The sequence below is a fragment of the Schistocerca nitens genome, chromosome 11, assembly GCF_023898315.1.
Source record: "Schistocerca nitens isolate TAMUIC-IGC-003100 chromosome 11, iqSchNite1.1, whole genome shotgun sequence".
NCBI classification, from domain to species: Eukaryota; Metazoa; Arthropoda; class Insecta; order Orthoptera; family Acrididae; genus Schistocerca; species Schistocerca nitens.
In genome coordinates this window covers 23,172,891-23,184,968 of record NC_064624.1, presented here as the reverse complement: position 1 = coordinate 23,184,968, position 12,078 = coordinate 23,172,891, and positions in this window count along the sequence as shown.

Here is a 12,078-nt window from a genome sequence, read left to right as displayed (position 1 = left end):
TAATGTGATATTTATTTCAGCACAAGATTACATCACAACTTTCTTCATGAATACCAGAACAAGAGAAAATACTTTTCAAACACTTTATGGTATTGTATCTCGCATGATTCAGTCTGCTACAAAGAGTCAACATAAAAAACATTCTATGACTCTTCAGTGTAGGTGGTAAATATTGTTATTATGGCAGACAGCGTGTCAATGTAGTGAAATGTAAGTATTGTATTTATAAGACAGAAATCAGCATTACACTTGCTTCCAGTGGTGAAATGTGGGGCTATGAATTTACCAATGTATTTAGCTGTTCACTTTGTTTGAATTTCAAATGTTCTTTCTTAGTACAACAGTTAATTGCCTTTGTTAGTTGTTGTTAATGCATCTCTCCAAAGTTACTAAGGTAACTTATAATTATACATCATGTTGGACAAATTTCACATTATTATGATTATTTAGAATCAAGTTACTGCAAGAGTTCAATCATATTTCGCACTAATTATAATAATGATTTTGTGAAAATAATTACCACTATGCTCAATAGAGTAGTTACAAAGATCAGTTTTATGACTGATCCTTTGCTACTCATAAAGATGCTTATTTGATAGTAATGTCACAATATCATTACTTCAGTGTCTCCTTATTTCGATGGCATTCCATGAAATACTGGCAAAAAACATAGAACAGACTTTCAACTATATATGTATATATATATATATATATATATATATATATATATATATATATATATAGTTGAAAGTCTGTTCTATGTTTATGCTGAGGAAGACTTCAATGTTGTTGATAGTTAATATGCACCTTCACAGCAGGAGACAACCCTTACCTAAAAGTCAGTCACTTGCACTTGCTCCATCCAATCGTTGCTGTGAATACTAAGATGATTAAGAAATTGTTGGGTATCATGATTATATATATATATATATATATATATATATATATATATATATATATATATATATATATATATATATAATCATGATACCCAACAATTTCTTAATCATCTTAGTATTCACAGCAACGATTGGATGGAGCAAGTGCAAGTGACTGACTTTTAGGTAAGGGTTGTCTCCTGCTGTGAAGGTGCATATTAACTATCAACAACATTGAAGTCTTCCTCAGCATAAATTCATTGAATCAGATAATGAGGTATATTGACTCACAATCTAGGCACACTTCAATATTCTTGAAATCACTATTAAATTGGTTAACTTGTACAGTAGTGGTATCTTTGGGATCAATTTGATCAGTTATATCCTTGTTTGATAATTTTCACTAGTCCTTCAAGTTCAATGATAGTACAGTCACAGTATGCACTTATCAGTATCCATTTAGCTAAGGTTAGAAATCCTGTTGTTGCCTGTAGACTGCTCTGTAAACAGCTGACCCACCACCATTACTAACAATGCAGTCTCTTAGCTACAAGATATTGTAAATTTCACCATAGCCCAGTTGCGATTTGATGATAAGTCTGTTCCATTTGAAAGATATATCATTGTTCTACAATAGGTAATATGATGGATATTCCTTACTACATTCACAGTGGCCAACATTGTGTTTGAATAACTGTTCATATGCACCAGTGCCTGCATGCTGCCATCTTCATTCTTGACACTCCCACTTCATAAATAACATTCATGCTTGTATCGCCACCAAGTCCACTCACATACATTAAATGTATATAAACTTTATGATTCACATAACATATCCATGCACTAAACAAAAAAATCTCATACTTGACTGAACTAGATCTATATCAGATTCGAAAATCCTGTTTATGCTTCTGCTTTCATGTTAATGATCTCAACCCTTCTCCAAAGCCTTTAGTTCTATTCTGGTTTCCAGACAGGAGTACTCTCAATATATCTGATGGATTTACACCCTTTTAGAGAAGGAAATTGTTGTATCCAGATAGCAAAGTCCATCCCACAGAAAGGACATTGAAAAAATTAAGTAGATGAGCCCAAACATAAAACTGTCCATGATCAATGTATGCAGAACAGAATAACTTACAATTGAGTGTTATTCGAGATTTGTTGATTTATGGGTATTAATATTATGTAATTAAACTGCTTGTTAATAAAAGCAGTAGAGCTCAACAATTCATGTCAGCTGTGGTACTTTGTCACATACATCCATGGTCAATGTTTTTACAAATTGAATTCAATCTTAATTTTACTTCATTGCTGAGCAAACAACTAAACATATCTATTATCTACTTAAAACTGATCAATATACCTCCTGAGCTAAGTTTAATTTATTTTATAGCAACGCTGTCATTTTTGTAGAGACCTTAATAATATGAAGGAAAGATAAACATATCAGTGACAAAACCTAATCTATATTATGTGGTTCACATTCAAATATGTTATTATAGATGCTGATTCCTTTAAGAACAGACAAATCTTAAATGTACCACTTACATCTACACAACTGTATTTACAATTTTACAGAAGAAATTTCCATTTCTCACAAGTGTATTTACTCAAAATATATCTTGAGTTCTTTGTGGATGTATATTCCTTTGATACATTGCATATAACAAAAGATGTGTGCCCTTGTGATGTATGTAAATAATGACATAGGGGCCAAAATATAGCAATTGCCACTCTCAGTTGGTTTTAGGTAATCTAGAAGGCTTATTACAGCTTTATATAAGTGCTGTCACCTCTACGGTGAACTCTTTTACTCTCTTGAAATTGGTGTCAAAGAACAATTCTCCCATTTCTGCATTTCGTGTGTGTAATCAAAATTGGTCAAACCTGTTTCTCCAAAGGGAACACTTCTCTTGCAATCTTGGGTGATGGCATAATCCATTCATAGTTCTCCCTACCAAACATTAGTTCATTTGGGGTACATTGCGATGAGGTGTAGGTTACATTATTAAACACTTCTTCAAATAATGGCAAAGAATACTCCACAGTTTACTTGAACAATAAGTCCACATGACATTATTGAATTCATTTAATACCCATCCATCAGGATGATTGCATGATACAAGTATCTGTTTGAAAACATAGACCTGTAAATACTGCTTTCGTTTCCTGCTAGTAAAATTTTGTGCATTATCATTCCAAATAAACTCTGGTTTGCAAAGTTGATGAATGTAATTTTCTATAAATTGGGGGATTACTGTGGTGCTGGTTACTCTTGTCAAAGCATATAGTTTAAAATGTTTCAAAAACAAGCAAGGATGTGTCAGGTGCCTGCACATGCAATTTGAAGGGGTCCAAAATGTACTAAATTCGCTTGCAGTTTGCAATGTATCGGGAAACTTAGAGCCGGATGATCACAATAGATCAGGGGTGCTCAACTTTTTTGTACTTGAGATCTAGTACGTGAAATTTAGTTCGTTTAGAGATCTGCTGACGTAGCCTTAGCAGTATAAACCTATTACGAGTAAAAAAATTCAATAATTTTTGGTTACTTACATGAACAGCACACACTTTCCATGGATACTAACACGTAAACAGGTCCAGAACCTGAAAAATCTTTTACCACACTCTTAGCTCCTCAGTATGTCGCGCAGGATGCGGTGGCCGATGCCCAGTAACCAGTTTTCGTCCAAAATGCTGGACGAGTTCATTCGTTTGTTCAGAAGGGGAGGCCGGCAGGCGTTCGCCACCTTTCGGCGGGTTGGCGATGACAGAATCGACGCGCACGCCTTGATACCTCTCTCAAACACTTTCCCGGAAACTATTCGGTACAGGAATTTCATTTTTGCTTTACTTGTACCTTTATATATCAGGTTCATTACGATATATCTATCATTTCGTTAATGGTCATAGTTATTGTGATATGTGGAAGTAAGACACTGCGCGAAATTCGAAAAACTTTACAGTGAAACATAGGCGTCGCTATGACTTTACGTTTGGTGCTTACTACATAATACGTTGCTGTGTATGAAATTTAGCTAAGATATTGAACTTTTCTATAGACATGGGTGGAAGTTTCTATCTTCCAGCAATCTCGAGAAAACTGATCTTGCTATCGCGATCGCACCATTTCAGCGATAAGGCCAGAGTGAAATATTCACAATATTCCTCATATTTATAAACAGTTTAATATATCGTAATAAGTTTTTGGAAAATGGTAGCACACAAAGAGGAGAGTATTTTATCATATGGTTATTATGGAAAAGTTCATTATCTTCCGCATTATTCCATTAACTACGGACTTTTCTGATGAAAACCCATATGTTGTGAGTGTAAAGAATGAATTCATCTACAAACTTTTCATGTAAGAATACGGAGCACCGTTCTTCGTTACGTATATGTCAGTGAAACAGTAGTCCTTCACATGGGATAACGGGTATTGTAAAGTTGTTATCATTATCTCCTTCACATAGTTTGAGTCTTACCTTCTTCCAGCTCGGGTTTTCTTGCAAATGCTCCATGCCACTGCGCATTTTTAAGTAATAGAGTGGTGTGTTTTGTCTTGCATAAGTAGGACGCAGATTTCAGAATTATGTTTGGTAAATTCTAAAAATTCATTCAACCCTTGGGGTGGCCTCGCCAAGGCGCCAGCTGTTATGTTTTGTTTACCTTTGATGTACACTTCCACCAAACTTAATTCCTGCAAGCGAAGGCACCAGCTAGAAATTTTTACGTGCAACAGTTTACACACCAAGAGAAAAGAAAGTGCCTCGTGGTCACAGTACTTTGATGTGTTTTCCCCGCAAGTAACATTCGAATTTCTTAAAAGCACACACTATAGAGAGTGCTTCGAGCTCCGTTACTGAATACGACCTCTCACATTCAGTAAGCGTTATGCTTGCAAAACTAAATGTCTTGGGTGTCGGTTGTCTCAGTGATTTGGAACAGGAATGCCGCAGACCTAGCGGAGACACAGGAGTGGGTAAACAAAACTCTTGTGACATGCCTAGTATTCGCTTAGAGTAGAGCTGCTTTTACATTTTCAAAGTCGGTCTGACACTGATTGGTCCATATCCGTGAGTTATTCTTCCGTAACAAGTTTAACAGGGAATCGCTGTTCAGCAACAGGTCGGGAATAAATTTTCTAAAGAAAGATACAGAGCCCAGATAAGCTTTTAGTGTTTTTTTTTTTGTTTGAGGGGAGGGGAGCGGGGGGGGGGAGAGATGGTTGCACATAGTGTCCCCGGATCTGCACAGTACCTTTTGGTGATATGATTCGTCGTACAAATTTGACCTTTCCCTTCCCTAATTCCTACTTCTTTACATTTGCTGTAACATCATGTTCTAAGAATCAGTATACTTCTTGTACCAAAAATCGTAAATGCTCTTCCAAGATAGGCGTTGCTATTAGCAAGTCGTTTATGAAGTAGTTCTGGCCCTAAAACTACAATATGTGATCAAAAGTATTCGGACACAACACTGAAAATTACTTACAAATTTGTGGCACCCTCCATCGGTAATGCCGGAATTCAGTACGGCGGTGGCCCACTCTTAGCCTTGATGACGGCTTCCACTCTCGCAGGAATACGTTTAATCAGGTGCTGGAAGGTTTCTTGGAGAATGGCAGCCCATTCTTCACGGAGTGCTGCACTGAGGAGAGGTATCGATGTCGGTCGGTGAGGCCTGGCACCAAGTCAGCGTTCCAAAACGTCCCAAAGGTGTTCCATAGGATTCAGGTCAGGGCTCTGTGCAGTGAAACCACTTCGACACAGGCCGCGCATTATGAACAGATGCACGATCGTGTTGAAAGATGCAAGCGCCATCCCCGAAATGCTCTGAAACAGTGGGAAGCGAGAAGGTGCTTAAAACATCAATGTAGGCCTGTGCTGTGATAGTGCCACGCCAAACAACAAGGATTGCAAGCCCCCTCCATGAAAAATACGACCACACCATAACACCAACGGCTCCGAATTTTACTGTTGGCACTACACACGCTGGCAGATGACGAGCAGGGGGCATTCGCCATACCCACACCCTGCCATCGGATCGCCACATTGTGTACCGTGATTCGTCACTCCACACATTGTTCAGTCGTCCAATGTTTACGTTTATTACATCAGGCGAGGCGTCGTTTGTCATTTACTGGTGTGATGTGTGACTTATGAACAGCCGCTCGACCGCGAAATCGAAGTTTTCTCACCTCCCGCCTAACTGTCATAGTACTTGCAGTGGATCCTGATGCAGTTTGTGTGATGGTCTGGGTAGATGTCTGCCTATTACACATTACGACCCTCTTCAACTGTCGGTGGTCTCTGTCGGTCAACAGACGATGTCGGCCTGTACGCTTTTGTGCTGTGTGTGTCCCTTCACGTTTCCACGTCACTACCACATCGGGAACAGTGGACCTACGGATGTTCAGGAGTGTGGAAATCTCGCGTACAGACGTATGACACAAGTGACACCCAATCACCTGACCACGTCAAAGTGCGGGAGTTCCGCGGAGCGCCAAATTCTGCTCTCTCACGATGTCTAATAACTACTGAGGTCGCTGATATGGAGTACCTGGCAGTAGGTGGCAGCACTATGCACCTAATATGAAAAACGTATGTTTTTTAGGGTGCCCAGATATTTTGATCACATAGTGTATGTCTTACGTGGAAATGAAGACATTTGGGCTCACATTCAAGCCGAAAAGTAAGAAACATTCATAGCTTCTGCCACCAAATCCGAAGACTCTGTACTTCACACTGTCTTCATCGAAATCACTAAGCCAATTTCTCATAAGACGCTGACCTTGCTTTTCCTCAGTTCCTCACTTAAAAAAATAAATAAATTACTGTTTCAGAATTCTCTCGCAATTGCGTCTGCACAACATGATAGTGAGATGAAACTGCCTAAACTCTGCTGAGTTTTGGCGAAAGAACCAAATTGTTACCTGGCTTGCTAGGTTTAACTCAAAATTCACCACCCCTGACACTTCTCTGGAAGTTACAAATGTTGGACAAACCAGGCGATAATGTTTGACAAACTGGACGAAAATAAATCGCGGCATTTTCGCTGGAATTGTTTTCAGATACTAACCAAATAGAAATGACACACCTTTTTGAATGGTCACCATGATGTTGTGAGCGCGAAATGGCCCCACTTAATATTTACAAAAAAATGTAAGTACGGGCTTCAGTTTAGAATGGCACTTCCCCCCCCCCCCCCCAGCGCTCGGCGTTTCCCCTACCGCCCCCCCCCCCCCAGCTACCACCAGTACCAGTCTCCCCGCACATGCCCTGCCATGTGTGCATCTACCGATTATGGTATTTTGCCTGCGCTATAACAACTTTCGGCAATGTCTAGTGGTTAGGGCAGCGTTACTTTATGAGCAAAAAGAAAAATTTTTTTAAATACAAAATTCGTTATGTACTGAATTTCATTCACAACATAATTTTTGATGTGTGTAAGTACCATCCTGAACCTACAAATACTAAAAATGGCATTCACTGTGAAAAGTCACATTTATTATTAATACTTAAATATTTGATTAGCTGAAAAATTTTAAAATCCAAAGTAACAGACTTGATAACAGTATTTGTAAAACGTAGGCACAGAAGTTTCACCATTCAATTTATCCATGGTATCATATAGGTTAAAAATTCTCAAACTTTAAACACAAAAAACACCATAATCAATACTCTTTACTGACTATTTTAATTACGTGAAAATACAAATGTTAATTTAATCGCCATAAAAAGTGTTAGGGCTATTACTTGATTTTCGAGACATTGCAGTTTATCTATCACGATGAAACTGCAGACGTTGCGTGTTCTCACTCTCTGAGTCATAGAATGTTACCCTTTCGTTTATTATTGAATTCTTTGTCATGATTACCTCCTCCTTGGCACACCCATTCCAGTAATACAAAAGAATGGCTAGCCCAGACTGGAGAGACCACGACAACACTTTTACAATTGTCAATTTTTATGCTTTGTTTGACGACGTCTCAGCTCCACACACACACACATGTAGTGTAAGCGATAAGCGGCAGTGAGAGTGGTAAGCGGTGAAACATTTGCAGCCACATTTAAACAGACACACTATTTTCTTGCCCACTTGTGAAATGCGTCTTATTTTCCGGTCTTCTAAAGGCTTGTAGTACCCGCTGTATCCAAACACTCTCAATTTGACATCGCTTGATGTTCTCCAGTAAGCAACTATACAGGTCCATTCAAGAAGAGAAGCTAATAGTTCAGGCGGCGGTGATATAAGCAAATGCGAACAGAACATTTCATACGGGTTTCCAGTCTTTGTAGGTTACAGAAATACAGGTGGTTATACAGGTAAGTCTCCATTTCACGTATTCATACTCATTTTGCTACGGTTTTTTTTTGTCATTTTTGTTTTGCAGTTCAAGTTGTGAATCTGTGATCGAATTCACATCGTATCGCTTAAGTATGCAGTGCCATTGTTTAACTAAAACATTATGACCACCGGCTCTATAGCTTGTTTGTCCATCTTTCGAACGAAATAAATTACTGATTCTGCGTGTCAGGGATCCGACAGTTTGTTGGTAGGTTTGTGGATATATGTGGCATTAGATGTCCACGCACAGGAAACTTTGGGTGTGCCCCAGGGAAGTGTGTTCGGACTCTTGCTGTTCATATCGTATACCAATCACCCTGCGGGCAATATTAATAGTAATCTCAGACTTTTAGCAGGTGATGCAATTACCTATAATGAAGTACTGTTTGAAAGAAGCTGCGAAAATATCCAGTCACATCTTGATAAGTTTTCAAAGTTGTGCAAGCATTGTCAATTCGCTCTAAATGTTCAGAAATGTATAATTTTGCCCTTCACAAAACGAAAAACCATAGTATCCTATGACTATAATATCAGTGAGTCACTCTTAGAATCGGCCATCTCACTCAAATACCTGGGTGTAGCACTTTCTAGGGGCATTAAATAGAATGATCACATAGGTTCAGTCGTGGGTAAAGCAGGTGGTAGACATTGGTTTATTGGTAGAGTACTGGGGAAGCGCAATCAATCTACAGAGAAGATGCTTACAGATTACTCGTTCGACCGGTTCTAGAGTGTTGCTGAAGTGTGTGGGACCCAAACCAGATAGGACTAACAGGTGATATTGAACGTATACGGGAAAGAGCAGCACGATTGGTCACATGTGTATCTAGTCCTTGGAGAGTCTCACAGAAATACTGAAGGAATTAAACTGGCAGACTCTTGAAGACAGACGTAGACTATTAACAAAGTTTCAAGAACCAGCTTTAAATAATTACTCTACGAATATACTACATCCCCTACATATGGCTCACATAGGAACCGTGAGCGTATCAATCTATTAAACTCCTTAAACGCCCTTTCTGTGGGGCTTGCTTTGGGTTGGAGTGGTGATACCAGTATGTATTTTATTTTATTTGTGGACGTGAATCCCTTCCGTTATCAGTTAAGAGTATCTGTGGCTTCCCTACTCTCGGGGGACAGTCGTCTGTAGTTCTTCTAGTAGTAGAACCGGCGGTCACTGACCTCACTGCATGCAATTTAATATGCTTGGAAGAAACATTATAGAAGGCAGTCACACCCCCTTTTCCTTTTGGATAACGACTGGCAGCATCCAATGATACTATGTCTAAAGTTTCTGTGGGAACTATTGGATGTAGTTCAATTAGTTTTCATTTGTAGGAGTGTTTGGTCTTTTGACAAGCACTACATTTTCGAATTACTTGGAGAATTCGACGCCATATGTTTTAGAAATAGCAGTATGTGTCTTATCTTATCAGTGCATTTAAAAACACAATAACGACCCCATATGTTGTGACTGTAAAGAATGAATTCATCTACAAACTTTTCATGTAAGAATACGGAGCACCGTTCTTCGTTACGTATATGTCAGTGAAACAGTAGTCCTTCACATGGGATAACGGGTATTGTAAAGTTGTTATCATTATCTCCTTCACATAGTTTGAGTCTTACCTTCTTCCAGCTCGGGTTTTCTTGCAAATGCTCCATGCCACTGCGCATTTTTAAGTAATAGAGTGGTGTGTTTTGTCTTGCATAAGTAGGACGCAGATTTCAGAATTATGTTTGGTAAATTCTAAAAATTCATTCAACCCTTGGGGTGGCCTCGCCAAGGCGCCAGCAGTTATGTTTTGTTTACCTATGATGTACACTTCCACCAAACTTAATTCCTGCAAGCGAAGGCACCAGCTAGAAATTTTTACGTGCAACAGTTTACACACCAAGAGAAAAGAAAGTGCCTCGTGGTCACAGTACTTTGATGTGTTTTCCCCGCAAGTAACATTCGAATTTCTTAAAAGCACACACTATAGAGAGTGCTTCGAGCTCCGTTACTGAATACGACCTCTCACATTCAGTAAGCGTTATGCTTGCAAAACTAAATGTCTTGGGTGTCGGTTGTCTCAGTGATTTGGAACAGGAATGCCGCAGACCTAGCGGAGACACAGGAGTGGGTAAACAAAACTCTTGTGACATGCCTAGCATTCGCTTAGAGTAGAGCTGCTTTTACATTTTCAAAGTCGGTCTGACACTGATTGGTCCATATCCGTGAGTTATTCTTCCGTAACAAGTTTAACAGGGAATCGCTGTTCAGCAACAGGTCGGGAATAAATTTTCTAAAGAAAGATACAGAGCCCAGATAAGCTTTTAGTGTTTTTTTTGTTTGAGGGGAGGGGAGCGGGAGGGGGGGGGAGATGGTTGCACATAGTGTCCCCGGATCTGCACAGTACCTTTTGGTGATATGATTCGTCGTACAAATTTGACCTTTCCCTTCCCTAATTCCTACTTCTTTACATTTGCTGTAACATCATGTTCTAAGAATCAGTATACTTCTTGTACCAAAAATCGTAAATGCTCTTCCAAGATAGGCGTTGCTATTAGCAAGTCGTTTATGAAGTAGTTCTGGCCCTAAAACTACAATATGTGATCAAAAGTATTCGGACACAACACTGAAAATTACTTACAAATTTGTGGCACCCTCCATCGGTAATGCTGGAATTCAGTACGGTGGTGGCCCACTCTTAGCATTGATGACAGCTTCCACTCTCGCAGGAATACGTTTAATCAGGTGCTGGAAGGTTTCTTGGGGAAAGGCAGCCCATTCTTCACGGAGTGCTGCACTGAGGAGAGGTATCGATGTCGGTCGGTGAGGCCTGGCACCAAGTCAGCGTTCCAAAACGTCCCAAAGGTGTTCCATAGGATTCAGGTCAGGGCTCTGTGCAGTGAAACCACTCCGACACAGGCCGTGCATTATGAACAGATGCACGATCGTGTTGAAAGATGCAAGCGCCATCCCCGAAATGCTCTTAAACAGTGGGAAGCGAGAAGGTGCTTAAAACATCAATGTAGGCCTGTGCTGTGATAGTGCCACGCCAAACAACAAGGATTGCAAGCCCCCTCCATGAAAAATACGACCACACCATAACACCAACGGCTCCGAATTTTACTGTTGGCACTACACACGCTGGCAGATGACGATCAGGGGGCATTCGCCATACCCACACCCTGCCATCGGATCGCCACATTGTGTACCGTGATTCGTCACTCCACACATTGTTCAGTCGTCCAGTGTTTACGTTTATTACATCAGGCGAGGCGTCGTTTGTCATTTACTGGTGTGATGTGTGACTTATGAACAGCCGCTCGACCGCGAAATCGAAGTTTTCTCACCTCCCACCTAACTGTCATAGTACTTGCAGTGGATCCTGATGCAGTTTGTGTGATGGTCTGGGTAGATGTCTGCCTATTACACATTACGACCCTCTTCAACTGTCGGTGGTCTCTGTCGGTCAACAGACGATGTCGGCCTGTACGCTTTTGTGCTGTGTGTGTCCTCTCACGTTTCCACGTCACTACCACATCGGGAGCAGTGGACCTACGGATGTTCAGGAGTGTGGAAATCTCGCGTACAGACGTATGACACAAGTGACACCCAATCACCTGACCACGTCAAAGTGCGGGAGTTCCGCGGAGCGCCAAATTCTGCTCTCTCACGATGTCTAATAACTACTGAGGTCGCTGATATGGAGTACCTGGCAGTAGGTGGCAGCACTATGCACCTAATATGAAAAACGTATGTTTTTTAGGGTGCCCAGATATTTTGATCACATAGTGTATGTCTTACGTGGAAATGAAGACATTTGGGCTCACATTCAAGCCGAAAAGTAAGAAACAT